At 40.0% G+C, this 13,570-nt stretch overlaps 1 protein-coding gene across 1 annotated transcript in view; it reads left to right on the top strand.

Annotated features, from left to right (window-relative positions):
* The window catches only part of CPM (carboxypeptidase M), a 72,569-nt gene that overhangs the window by 1,479 nt on the left and 57,520 nt on the right, over positions 1-13,570 (top strand). The window lies entirely within an intron of this gene.

The raw sequence follows: 13,570 nt of genomic DNA on the forward strand, positions 1-13,570 counted from the left end.
AAGAGATTACCTGAAAACTTAATGCTTAAACCAAAAGTTTTGTTAAGTTTATGCTATCTGGAGCTTCTCTCTTTCTAAGATGTATTCAAACTACCTAGATTTCAGCTCTGAGCTTTTGAACCAGGGAGTGCCTCTTAATTACCATATTTTTAAGAAAAAAAAATTAGTCATGGTTTTTATGTTAAGACCTATTTACTTACATCCAATGCAACATAAGAAATGCTGGGTCATGTGTGTAATGGTATCTTTGTTTTCAAACAACATTGCCAAAGAGTTGGTGCCAGAATTACTCTGTACTGCTCTATAATCCAAATTACAAAGGTTGGATGTGTAAGAAATTGTATCTTGAATGAGCATATGTATTCAGCCTTTTGAAATCATTTCCCCCTAGGGTTCAAGAAGACCAATTTTAAAAGATCCAAGAATACTAATTATATTAATAAAGCAAATACCTTGACTTATTGTTCTGCCATCATTTAAACCACAAAATGATGAGGGTGTTGTTAATTTTAAGTACTAAATGATTTGGCAAGTTTTTATGTTTTCAAGCACAAAGTGCTTGTGAAAGAAAATTGGAGAATCTTTTAATAATGTGAACCAGCACCTCTGATCCGTCTTGCATGATATCTTGCATGATATCGGATGACCATGACAGTGAAAGCCGCTAGGCTCCTCCTCCCCAACTTTGTATGCACTCTTATGGGTAAAGGACTGAGACGTTTTCCTGTAAAAATAAAATCTGACACTAGTCATCAAATGTTTGTGTTCAGTATATTGTTCTGCATAACTACCCCAATTAGGAAAAAGTTTCCAGGTGGTGGGTTAAACTGTACACTGTATCACTCACTGCATGTTTTCATGACCATTGAAAACCAGTGCTCATTTGTTGGTCCTCTTTTCACTAGATAGGCAGTTTTCCCTGGCTGTCCCACCCTCTGGTGTAGGATAGTCTGCTTAGCAAACAGCCTTTATGATACGTGTTATTTATTTAATTTGTTATGAACCTGGGCAATCTACCTAGAAGAGAAAGGAATATTCCTACCCGGTCAAATACATTTTAAGTTTTGTAAATGCACATCGAGTGGATTTTTGTTTTAATCGTGAATCCCATTCTGCTTTTCTTCCTCCATTCATATTTTTTCATTACATATCTCTATGAACTGACAAGGTCTGCAGAGGTTAAATTGGTTGCTGTATAGTGTTTTATCCTCTTGGTTATAGGAATTGTCTTCGTCATTTGCCTTTTGGGGGCATCTATATGGTTCTGATGATCTAGTATAAACAACGACGCTTTAAAAGCATTGATAGCGTCATGATGATTACTTTACATTATAACTGGTGCTTTTAAGTTTTTTATTTTGAAATGCTTGAAACCCACACAAAGGTTGAACGCACATACACCCTTCACCCAGATTCAGCCATACTAGACTGACCATATTTCGTTTGAACCTTTTGGAGGAAACCCCATGACCTAATGACCTAGTAAAATCTTCGGTGAAACGAGAGAAGCAACTCCAGAAACTGACAACCAAGTTGAGAAAACTTAGAAAAGGTACAATATTTATCGGTTTATTCATTCCTCCATTTAGTTAAGCAAATATACCCCCCCTTTTTTTCCACTCCTAACCCCCTCTGTCTGGTATGATGCTGGCACATATTCAGTAATTTTTATCCTTTTTTTAAATGAACTGAATGTTTGCTGAGTGAAAGCTTTTGTGAAGTAAGCAAAGTTGTGTGCCATTCATTGCCTACTGTTAGGTAGCCCCCTTTAAAGGACAATTATATTTATTGTGGATTTCCCCAACAAGCCTCTCCACACCCCCCAGAGTTAGTTCTAGGACTGTGCATGTGTATGTATGTATGTATTTTTTTTTTTTCCTGCCACTTCTTTTCTTTTCTTTTTTTTTTTTTTTCTTTTTTAAGTTTTTAATTCCGGTTAATTTATGGTGTTATATTAGTTTCAGGTACAATATAGTGATTCAGCACTTCTATACATTACCCAGTGTTCATCACAAGTGACTCCTTAATCCCCCTCAGCCCATTTCACCCATCCTGCACTCCCTTCTCCACTCCTCTGGTAACTATCAGTTTGTTTTCTATAATTAAGAGTCTCTTTCTTCATTTTGTTCATTTGTTTTTTAAATTCCACATATGAGTGAAATCATAGGGTATTTCTCTTTCTCTGACATTTTGCTTACCATTATACTTTGTCCATGTCATTGTAAGTGGCATGATTTCATTATTTTTTATGGCTGAATAATACTTCATTTTGTGTGTTTGTATGTGTGTGTATAAATATACATACTACATATTCTTTATCCAATCATCAATCAGTGGACACTTGGCTGCTTCCATATCTTAACTATTGTGAATCATGCTGCTATAAATACAGGGGTACATGTATACCTTAGTATTCTTTGGGGAAATACCCAGTAGTAAAGTTACTGGATGGTAGAGTAGTTCTATTTTTATCTTTTTTTTTTAAATAATTTATTCATTTATTTGACACACCCAGAGAGAGAGAGAGAGAGATCACAAGTAGGCAGAGGAGAGATCACAAGTAGGCAGAGAGGCAGGCAGAGAGAGAGGAGGAAGCAGGCTCCCTGCTGAGCAGAAAGCCTGATGTGGGGCTCTATCCCAGGACCCTGAGATCATGTCCCGAGCAGAAGGCAGAGGCTTTAACCCACTGAGCCACCCAGATGCTCCCATTTTTAACTTTTTGAGGAACCTCCATACTGTTTTCCAGAGTGACTGTGCCAGGCTGTGTTCCCAGCAGTGAATGAGTATTCCTTTTTCTAGCTTTAGGACCATTATTTTTTTTTTTTTTTTTTTTATCAGAGAGAGAGAGAGAGAGAGAGAGAGCAAGCACAGGCAGACAGAATGGCAGGCAGAGGCAGAGGGAGAAGCAGGCTCCCTGACGAGCAAGGAGCCCAATGTGGGACTCGATCCCAGGACGCTGGGATCATGACCTGAGCCGAAGGCAGCTGCTTAACCAACTGAGCCACCCAGGCGTCCCGCTTTAGGACCATTTAAAATGAGATTTTCTACGATCTCCGAATTCTCCGCTTTAAGACTTCCGCTAAGTCTAACCTTTACTTTATCTGAATAAAGAAGGTTGCAAAGGGCAAGGAATAGATAATAAAAATTTGTTATCAAGTGCTTTTCATATTATGTTTTAATACATTATTTCAATCTCAGTGACTCTGAGTAGGTATTGTTATCCTTGTTTACAAAACAGGTCAAGGGGCTCCTGGGTGGCTCAGTGGGTTAAAGCCTCTGCCTTCCACTCAGGTCGTGATTCCAGGGTCTTGGAATCAAGCCCCGCTTTGGGCTCTCTGCTCAGCGGGGAGCCTGCTTCCTTCCTCTTTCTCTGCCTCTCTGCCTCCTGTGATCTCTGTCTGTCAAATAAATAAATAAAATCTTAAAACAAACAAACAAACAAACAAACAAAAAAACAGGTCAAATGAAGCACAGGGAAGTTAATTAACTTGCTGAAGTTCACACAGCCAGTTAAGTGTCAAAGGATTCAAATGCAGATCCTTGATTCCCCAAGCCCATCTCTTTGACATTTAAAGAAGCAGTTTGGCACAGATGTAGATGATTACAAGGAGAATGAGGTTGTTAGTGGAGGGTTTAAGAGTCCTGTTTGGGGCACATGTGATTTGAAAACATAGCTTCTGCCATGGATTGATAGCTGTGTTGTTCATGACGGTAGTCATTAGTCACCTGGATATTGAGAACTGAGATGTGCTAAAAGTGATTTTTGTAGACTTAATACAAAAAAAGTAAAATAATAATGTTTTTATGCTGATCACCTGTTGAAATGACAACTAAGAACTATAGGTTAAAATTATTTTAAAAATTTTACCTACTTTTCACTTCTGTTAGTGAGGTTAGAAAATTTTTAAATTATATGATTTGCATTATACATTTAGATTGGGCTCTGCTGACCTAGACAGAAGTTTGGTAGTAACTTTCTTCTTAGTACAAAAGGAATTTAAGTTCATTTAGAAAATTTGGAAGATAGAGCAAAGCACCAGGAAGAAAATTAAAATCTTACCACCATACAAAGAAAACAGTTAGTATACTAAAATCACTATGTGTACTGTTCTGTGCCTTTCTCCCCCACAGTAAGTCAATTATCTTGTTTGTCCATGCAAACATGTTATTTCTAAAACTTGATTTTAGGGGCGTGTGTGGCTCAGTGGGTTAAACCTCTGTCTTCAGCTCATGTCATGGTCCCAGTGTCCTGGGATGGAGCCCCGAGCCCGCATCGCGGGGGAGGGCGGGGAGGGTGTCTCTGCTCATCAGGGAGCCTGCTTCCCCATCTTTCTCTGCTTACTTGTGATCTCTCTCTATCAAATAAATAAACAAAATCTTAAAAAAAAAAACTGGATTTTAATGCCTGTTTTGTGTCCTACCAATGGATATCCTAGTTTTTATTTAACTTCTATCCCACTGATGGGCGTTCGTTTCTAAAATCTTCCTATTACAAACAATGCCAGAGTAGACCTCATCATAGGGAAGACGGTGAAAATGGTCGGAACACTGGCTTTGGAACCACAGTAAGTGCAAATTCTAAATCCTTTACTCTGTAGCAATGTGTCCTGGAGTTGCTGGATAATTCCTGGCACATAGAAAGTGCTACATAAAAGCCACTGCTGCTAAGGATACAGTAGCTTCTGTTAGGGAAAAATTTCAAAATTACCAGGTCTTAAGCAGTTTTATATATTTGATACATGTAATCAAATTGCTGTCCCAAAAAGATTGTATTGATTTTCATAATCTCACAAGAAATGTAAGCTAAGAAGAAAACAACTTCTCTATATCTATTAGTCTTAAATCAGTACTGGCATTAGGGGTTTAAGATTATTATAGTATTTGTCCAAGAGCACAATGTGTTGGTCATACAAGATGAATCCGTTGTGGAGATCTGCTTTACTTCATCGAACCTACAGTTAACAATACTGTATTGTATGCTTAAAAATTTGCCTAGATGGTAGATCTTAGGTTGCATTCTTAAAATAATAGCATAATAATAAAGACTATTGAAGTGTCTATTTTTCACTGTTTAATGTATAAGGGAAGATTTATTTCTCATGCTTTTTCCCCAACAACATTCACCTTCCCGTATTCAACAGATACTAATTGTAATTACCTTGCCAGGGGCAATACCATTTCAGATGCTACCATTCTAGTAATCCACCTAGAAATGGTTTAGACTCTTGCCCTGAAGAGGCATGTACAGTGTTCTCCCACACAAATCTCTCATTGTTTACTGCCCTTGGTGGGGTAGATTTTATCTGATGATTTGCCCTCAGAAAAGAACATTGTATGCAAAACTTTGCCCCAGCATTTGGTTTTCTGTCACACTTTGTTCATTTCTCAAGTGTGATCATAAAGCTAGTTTGCTTGGGATCCTGTATTAAATGCTCATTTTAGTTTTTATTATCACTATTGTTATTATTCATTTTTATTTATTTTTTGAGAGAGAGAGAGCATGTGCACAGAGGGGCAGGGGCAGAGGGAGAGAGGAAATCTTAAGCAGGCTCCCTACCCAGCACAAAGCCCAGCATGGGCTCGAACTCATGACTCTTCACAACCTGAGCTGAGATCAAAAGTCTGATGTTTAACCAACTGAGCCACCCAGGCACCCCTAAAATGGTCATTATGATGTAAATATGACATTGAGGACCAAATACCAAAACTATTAAAATCTAAGAATTTCAGCTGTAAAACACATTTGTGATTTTAAAGTTACAATGGCTTGGCAAACCTTTGTGGCTCTTGAAAAGACTGAAATGCAAAGTCCTTTTCTGAAACATTTACAGCTGTCAGCCTTGTTTTTCACCATTCAGGGTTTCTTAAAGATACTGCCTATTAAAATACAGAACAAAAAAATAAAATAAAATAAAATACAAAACAGATTTAGATTTACCCTACATTTGTAGTATGATATGAGGAAAGAGGAAATTGAGGACAGAGGAAATTGAGACAGAATATCCAAAAAGTAACATAGAATTTTACTCTGCTTCTATCTAGTAACCGTTTTGATTCCAGATCTCAAATCTCTCTAAACAGCAATACTATAGGGACTAAAAAAATAACATCAAGCAACTTTTTACTGTTTGCCTGATACTTTACATATTATGTATCACCTGATCATTCTAACAATGGTATGAAATACCGTTATTATCCTCCAATTTACATATGAAGAATTGAGATTAAGTGAATTATATATAGTAAATGACAGAGGAACCAAATTATCAGTAAATGAAACCAATGTGTGTCTTGTGCCAAATTTTGAAACTTTTTCATTCTGAAATTTCTCCAGTTACGTTTTTCTCTGTCCCCGTTTCTTACCTCCTCCACCTTGTACTTCCCGCACCCCATCTTGCCTCTGACCCTTGATTCTGAAAAATTGACGCATATCCTCTAACATCCAAGAAAAGTCCTATATTAAATGTTTTTTTTTTAATGTGTTAAGTGCTCTTCTGTGGAATTCCTTGACCCCTTTTAGGTATTCAGTTTCATCTAAAGCAGTTTGGATTCCATCTTTTGTTGTAAAGGTAAATTTTTTCTATATGCCAAAATTCTGAGTATGAGGCAAAGGAGAAGTCTGAGATTCTGGCTTGCACGCTTACAGGAGGGACACCCACAAACCAAAATGCCATCTCTTTAGAGAACAGTGATTCTCATTAAGAGCAGTACCGCCCCCTAGGGGGAATTTTGGAAATGCGAGGGGGAGGTTTAGGAGGTAACTTAAAAGTCTCTGGAGGGGGAACCCTACTGATGCATTCTTCTGGTCTTGTCAGCAATGTATGAATAGTTATGCAGAGTTTAAAAAAAAAAAACTGTCACCCACATTTTCTAATGCCCTCTAGGTGAAACACCAGAGCCTAAAACCAAACTCTGTTTTATGTGCAAATAAAACTTTTCTCACAGTTTTAATATATACTGAACTTTCGAGGAACATAACTGTATGTAAACTGAGGGAAAATTCTCTTTTCCATAGCTCTGAACTTGACTGAGAGGGATTTCACATTCGTAAAATCTTCAGTGACTACCCACCCCCCCTCCCGCCCGATTCCGTCTGCCTTTGTAACAGATACATTCATGGTGACTCTCAAGGATAGGTACAGGCATCTGATTTTCTCATGTCTTCTTGTGGCTCCTGCCCCAGGTTTTACCTGCTGATACCATGTTTGATTATAAGTTGTTTCCCTTTTATTTCTCTTTTATATACTCTGAATGCTATATTGATCGTTTTGAAATTATCTACATAAATGTGTTTTCTGTGAGTGGTATACCTGCATCGTAAAGGAGGAGTTGCAAAATATTGGGCATGAAAAAAAGAGGCATAAACTGGTGGGGCTGGGAGCTGTTGAAATAAAATCACAGACCTAGATTCAAGTTCATGTAGCCAGCATCCAAAAGGTGTTTGATCTCTGTTCATAATCAATGAACAGGCACGCGTGTCTGGAGGCAACACTGTGGTGCTGACCGTGGTATCTGAGCTGAGCAATAAAAACTGCCATTCATCCTGTTTCCTGCTTTCAGTTTGTGTATCTAGAATGTCCCTTTCTTTAAGAGTACCTAGTAAGATTAAAAAGAACTCTAAAGTAAAAAAAAAAAAAAAAAAAAAAAAAAAATTTTTTTTTTTTTTTTTTTTTTAAGATGATTTCAGACATCAACTGGCACCTGGGTTAGGAGAAGGGCCATTAAAGCAAATCTTCCTATTTAGTGATTTGAAGCAACTGGTCTTCTTCCTGGCTCCACAGTGATTCAATGTAACAGAGAATAGTCGTTTGCTGAGTTCATTGGTCCTAATTTGAGTTTGGTTAAAAGGAAGCAGACATGAGTTGCACATTGAGAATGTTTCTCATCTCAGTGTTGCAAGGACTGCTGCATGTCAGATGTTTTAAAGTACAAATTTTCTGGTCTGTGACCCTTGGCATAGTAGCTTCAGCAAGCTCAGCTGGAGGGCTTAGTCTCCACTGCATCAGAAAAAGGCTGCCAACTTCAAACAAATTGCCTTCAAACTGCTCCACAGACTTATCAAGAACTTACCCAGAGCTGAAGATAACAGCCTTATGGTGGGGTATAAAGGCAGTAACAGTCGTGCTTATGTACTGGGAAGGTTTACCCTTCCACAGAGTCTAATAAAAGAAACCAACGAGATCCCCCTTCTGTTTAAGTAAAGAACTTTCCATTTGTTGCTTTCCCAGTTTTTTAATTCAGCTGATAGGAATCTCTGAGGAAACTAGAACCACACTTGAGCAAAACTGAAGTCACATGAACAATTATCCAAATACATGCCTCAGATACCTTTCAAAGTACACAAGGATGTTATGAATACAGTCAGAGGCAATGTAGTACAATGTCCCATTTTTTGAGTGGGAATGGATGTCACAGACCCTGTGATCCCTCATTCAGTTCTTCACGGCTTAGTTCAAAATGTTAATTCCTCCTGGAAGCCTTTCTCCAGTCTGCTGGGTGGACTTAGCATCTCCCTGGACCCCTTTTCCTGATCAACTTTGGGGGCTTTAGCTATGTTGCCCCTGGGGGCAGGGATCAGGCTGTGTTCCTCTTCGTATCCTAGGCCCAGATGTGTCCTTATTAAAGGCCAAGCACTCTTGGGTCGAAGCTGGAAAGTTTTTCCATGCATAGTAAGTGAGACATGAATGTATAGCATATAGTCATGTCATTATACTGCGTGAGTATATAGAATATAAATTTTTATATGTGCTTTCATGTATTCACATTTATCATATATAACTTTGGTATATAACTTTAGATTGCTACATAAATTGTATGTAGTAAGTACTGCAGTCTCTCAAGTATTTTTGTGGTATTTTTATGGTATTCAACTGAATTTCTAAACGTAATAGAAAGTCTGAAATTTATCTGAAATTTGACTCCATGTGCATCTAGCATTATTAAGGTGGAAATAAATCCCATTAAAAAGTAATAGGAGGGCGCCTGGGTGGCTCAGTGGGTTAAGCCGCTGCCTTCGGCTCAGGTCATGATCTCAGGGTCCTGGGATCGAGTCCCGCATCGGGCTCTCTGCTCAGCAGGGAGCCTGCTTCCTTCTCTCTCTCTCTCTGCCTGCCTCTCAGTGTACTTGTAATTTCTCTCTGTCAAATAAATAAATAAAATCTTTAAAAAAAAAAAAAAAAAAAGTAATGGGAAGGGGCGCCTGGGTGGCTCCCTGCGTTAAAGCCTCTGCCTTCGGCTCAGGTCATGATCCCAGGGTGCTGGGATGGATCCCTGCATCGGGCTCTTTGCTCCGCGGGAAGACTGCTTCCTCCTCTCTCTTTCTGCCTGTCTCTCTACCTACTTGTGACCTCTGGCTATCAAATAAATAATAATCTTAAAAAAAAAAAAGTAATGGGAAAACTATTGAATTGCTATTTTATGGCAAATAATATAAATTGGAGAGGTAGATGCCATAGCTCCAGAGAAGTTACTAGAGCGCTGGAGATGGTATCAGGGACCTTTGTGTCTTTCAGGAGGTGAAAGGCATGATTGAATTACCCTCACAAGCCTAGAGTGGTTCTTTCCCCCTAACCCTTGGGTCCCCCCAATCAAACATCCATTAAGAGCGAGTAAATATAGGAGATATGCATGCTGCTCCAGTAAGGAGTTTGAGTAAATATGCCTTGCTTTATTTGAACAGTGCAAAGATAACTTAAGTGTCTATTTAGATAATTTAAAAAGAGAAGAAAAGAATCCTGTGATGAAACCTGCCCTCTACCCCACACAGTTGAGCAGAATACAGAAACCCTTTGATTCAGTGACTTTTCTCCATCCACACTCCAGAACGTTGTACAGATTTAAGATGAACGCAGCTGACACGTTTAATTATTCTTGCTTCAAGTGGTTCAGAAAGACACAGGTTTTGGAAATTCACAAGTAGATAGACTGTCAAAGAACCTTCACTTTAATTTTTAGATGTACTAAATACTCATTCCCTTGTCCACTGTTGATAACTCAGTCAGGCCACCCATTAAAATTCTCTTAAAGGCAAGGGGGTGTTAGTCCCTCTTGTGAGTATAGACACCTGGAGATGAGTAGAGGACACAGATCATTTTTTAAAAGATTTTATTAATTTATTTGAGAGAGAGGGTACAAGCAGTGGGGAGGGGCAGAGGGAGAGAGAGAGAAGCAGACTCCCTGCTGAGCACTAAGTCCTATGTGCCGCTCCATCCCAGGACCTGAGATCATAACCTGAGCCGAAGGCAGACGTAAATGACTGAGCCACCCAGGGGCCCCTGCACAGATCATTTTAACATGCAGCAATTCAATAGTTTCTGCATTCTGTTTTAATTAGAAAGATTTATATATACCTTAATAATACCAGATGCACATGGAGTTAAATTTCAGTTAAAGGCTACTCAGTTGGAGACTATTTTTTTTTCTTAGTAACTCTCTTAGTAACTCAGTTGAATAATCTTACCATCCTAGAGATAAGCCTAGCTGATTTATCATTCGTTACTGTTAAGTTCCTTTCTCTTAAGAAACAGGAAGCTAAATTGGGATATACCACATTCTGGCTTTAACAAACAGTTTATTGGGCTTGGTCATCTTTTAAGTTTTAAGAACATGTACTTTTAAGCGCACAGTATGTTTTTATGGGATCTATAGCACACACTAGTTCCAGGTGCAGAAGTGGGCAACAATTGCAAAGGCCTCGAGGTCCACAGGACTATTGAGTCGAACTGGGTGAAGTTGGAGAGGTATGCAGGGGACAGGTCTCTATAGAGTACTTTGCAAGTCAATTCAAGCATGGAATGTTCGCTTCTGTTCTGAGGATAATAGGGAACCATTGGAGGGTTTTAAGGATGGTAATATATAAACTGAGGTAGATTTAAAAAAGATAATAACTTTGGCTGCTGAATAGAGAATTAAAAAGGCACAAATATAGAAGCAGAGAGAATAATCCAATTATAGTCAGGCAAATGGTGATGGTAGTGATTTTGATTAAGAAAATGGAAGGATGCCTGGGTGGCTCAGTTGGTTGGACGACTGCCTTCGGCTCAGGTCATGATCCTGGAGTTCATGGATTGAGTCCTGCATTGGGCTCCCAGCTCCACGGGGAGTCTGCTTCTCCCTCTGACCTTCTCCTCACTCATGCTCTCTCTCATTGTCTCTTTCTCAAATAAATAAATAAAATCTTTAAAAAAAAAAAAAAAGGAAAGAAAATGGAAGGAAGTGTAAGGATTAGAGATTTGTCTCAGAAATAAAACCAACAGTACTTGCTAATAGATTGGAAGGGAAGAGGAATATCAGGAGAAAAAAAAATCCAGGAATGACCTTTAGCTTTTATGCTTGGCCAACAGAGTGTGGGAGGTATTATTGACCAATATAGAGACAACTAGAAAAAGGCAAGTTTGGGCTGAAATCAAGAGTTCTGATTTAGACACTTTTTTTTTTTTAAGATTTTTATTTATTTATTTGACAGAGAGAGACAGCGAGAGAAGGAACAGAAACGGGGAGTGGGAGATGGAGAAGCAGGCTTTCTGCTGAAGAGGGAGCCCAATGTGGGGCTCAATCCTAGGACCCTGGGACCACGACCTGAGCTAAAGGCTGACACTTAATGACTGAGCCACCCAGGTGCCCCTAGACAACTTTTTATTATAAGTTTGAAGTCCTTAGTAGACATCCAGTGGGGATGTCCAGTAGTTGGGTATGGGTGTGGAGTTTAGGGGAGAGGTTGGCTAGAGAAATAGACAGATATACTTGAGGGCTATCAGTATATAGATGGTATTAAAACCCATGGAACTGAAAATAATCTAACAAGCAAGTGAAGCTAAAAGAAAGCCAGAATAATAGGGGCGCCTGGGTGGCTCAGTAGGTTAAGCCTCTGCCTTCGGCTCAGGTCATGATCCCAGGGTTCTTGGATTGAGCCCGGCATCGGGCTCTCTGCTCGATGGGAGCCTGCTTCCCCTCCTCTCTCTGCCTGCCTCTCTGCCTATTTGTGATCTCTGTCTGTCAAATAAATAAATAAAAATACTAAAAAAACAAAAAAAATTTTAAAAAGGCCAGAATAGAGTGCTAGGGCATTATGCCATTTAGAGTCTGGTAAAGATAGAAGCTGGTGAAGGAGATGAAAAGAAAATCAGCAATAAGTTAGGAGGAAAAGGAAGAGTTGGGATCATAGATGTCAAGGAAGGTCAGCAACTCAAGAAGGAGGTTATTTTGGGGTCCCTTGACCACCCACTGGTGAATTGCTAGAAAGACTCACAACTCAACATGAAGTCCTATTCAGAGCTAAGGGGTTTTGTTGTTGTTGTTGTTGTTGTTTAAGATTTAATTAATTTATTTGAGAGAGAGCAAACAAGCATGAGCAGAGGGAGAAGGAGGAGCAGACTCCCCACTGAGCAGGGAGCCCTACACCGGGCTTGATCCTAGGACCCCGGGACCATGACCTGAGCCAAAGGCAGTTTCCCAACCAACTGAGCCACCCAGATGCCCCAGAGCTAAGGTTTATTAAACAAAGGATATGGTGTAGGAACAGCAGGATAATGGTGACCTACGTAGGCAAAGACCTGAAAGGTCAGCAGCCACTTCTTCACTGTCTCTCTGTGAGGATCCCAAAGCTATGTGTTTCTCTCCAGCTGTGAATTGTACCTCCACCCAGGGAAGCCCACTCAGGTCTTGGCAGTCCAGAGCCCTTCAAGGGCCCTGATCACATCACTGTGGGGCCATCCAGAGTGCAGACTCCTACAGGCTACCGGTGTACCTCATGAATCTTCGTATTTACTTTAAACGGTGCTTTTGGCTTGATTCATCCTGACCTACTACTGACTTGGGGGTACAAAATAACATCATTAATTAGAGAACATTTCAGGAATATAGTGCTGGGTGTTTGGTTAAGTGTCCTTACTGCCAGTCCAGTGTTCCCAGAGATAAGCAAGGGGTGAGTAAAAGAGACAGGCCACTTTAACTCTTTCCTTGCTGAGGTCTTGGTTAACCAACCATGTGGAATGCTGCTGTAACTGAAAAGCCAGATCCAGGAAGTGGAATTAAATAAATTGTTTTTCTCTAGACCTATTTATTCCAAGGACATTTATTGAATGCCTAATATAACTTGTGGTGTGTGCTAGCATAAGAATATAGAGGTAAAGAAGTTAGACTTGGTCCCTGACCTGGTGGGGTTGACAACCTGAGAGGTGAGTAGGAGGGAAGAGATCCCCCCAGGAGATACAGGTGTGAGTGGCCCTGTGGGAGCCACGGCAAGGAGACGCACGTGGGCCGAGTCCCGCAGGCGTCTGGGTAGAAGGGGGAAGGTGAGGCAGTAAAGTAGTGTGTTCAAAGGCCTGGTGGTGGGGCGCCTGGGTGGCTCAGTGGGTTAAAGCCTCTGCCTTCAGCTCGGGTCATGATCTCAGGGTCCTGGGATGGAGCCCCGCATCGGGCTCTTTGCTCAGCGGGGAGCCTGCTTCCTCCTCTCTCTCTCTCTGCCTGCCTCTCTGCCTACTTATGATCTCTGTCAAATGAATAAATAAAAATATTAAAAAAAAAAAAAAAAAAAGGCCTGGTGGTGAAGGAGCCTATTGACCTTGAGGAA

The sequence above is a fragment of the Mustela erminea genome, chromosome 6 (assembly GCF_009829155.1).
Source record: "Mustela erminea isolate mMusErm1 chromosome 6, mMusErm1.Pri, whole genome shotgun sequence".
Classification (NCBI taxonomy): domain Eukaryota; kingdom Metazoa; phylum Chordata; class Mammalia; order Carnivora; family Mustelidae; genus Mustela; species Mustela erminea.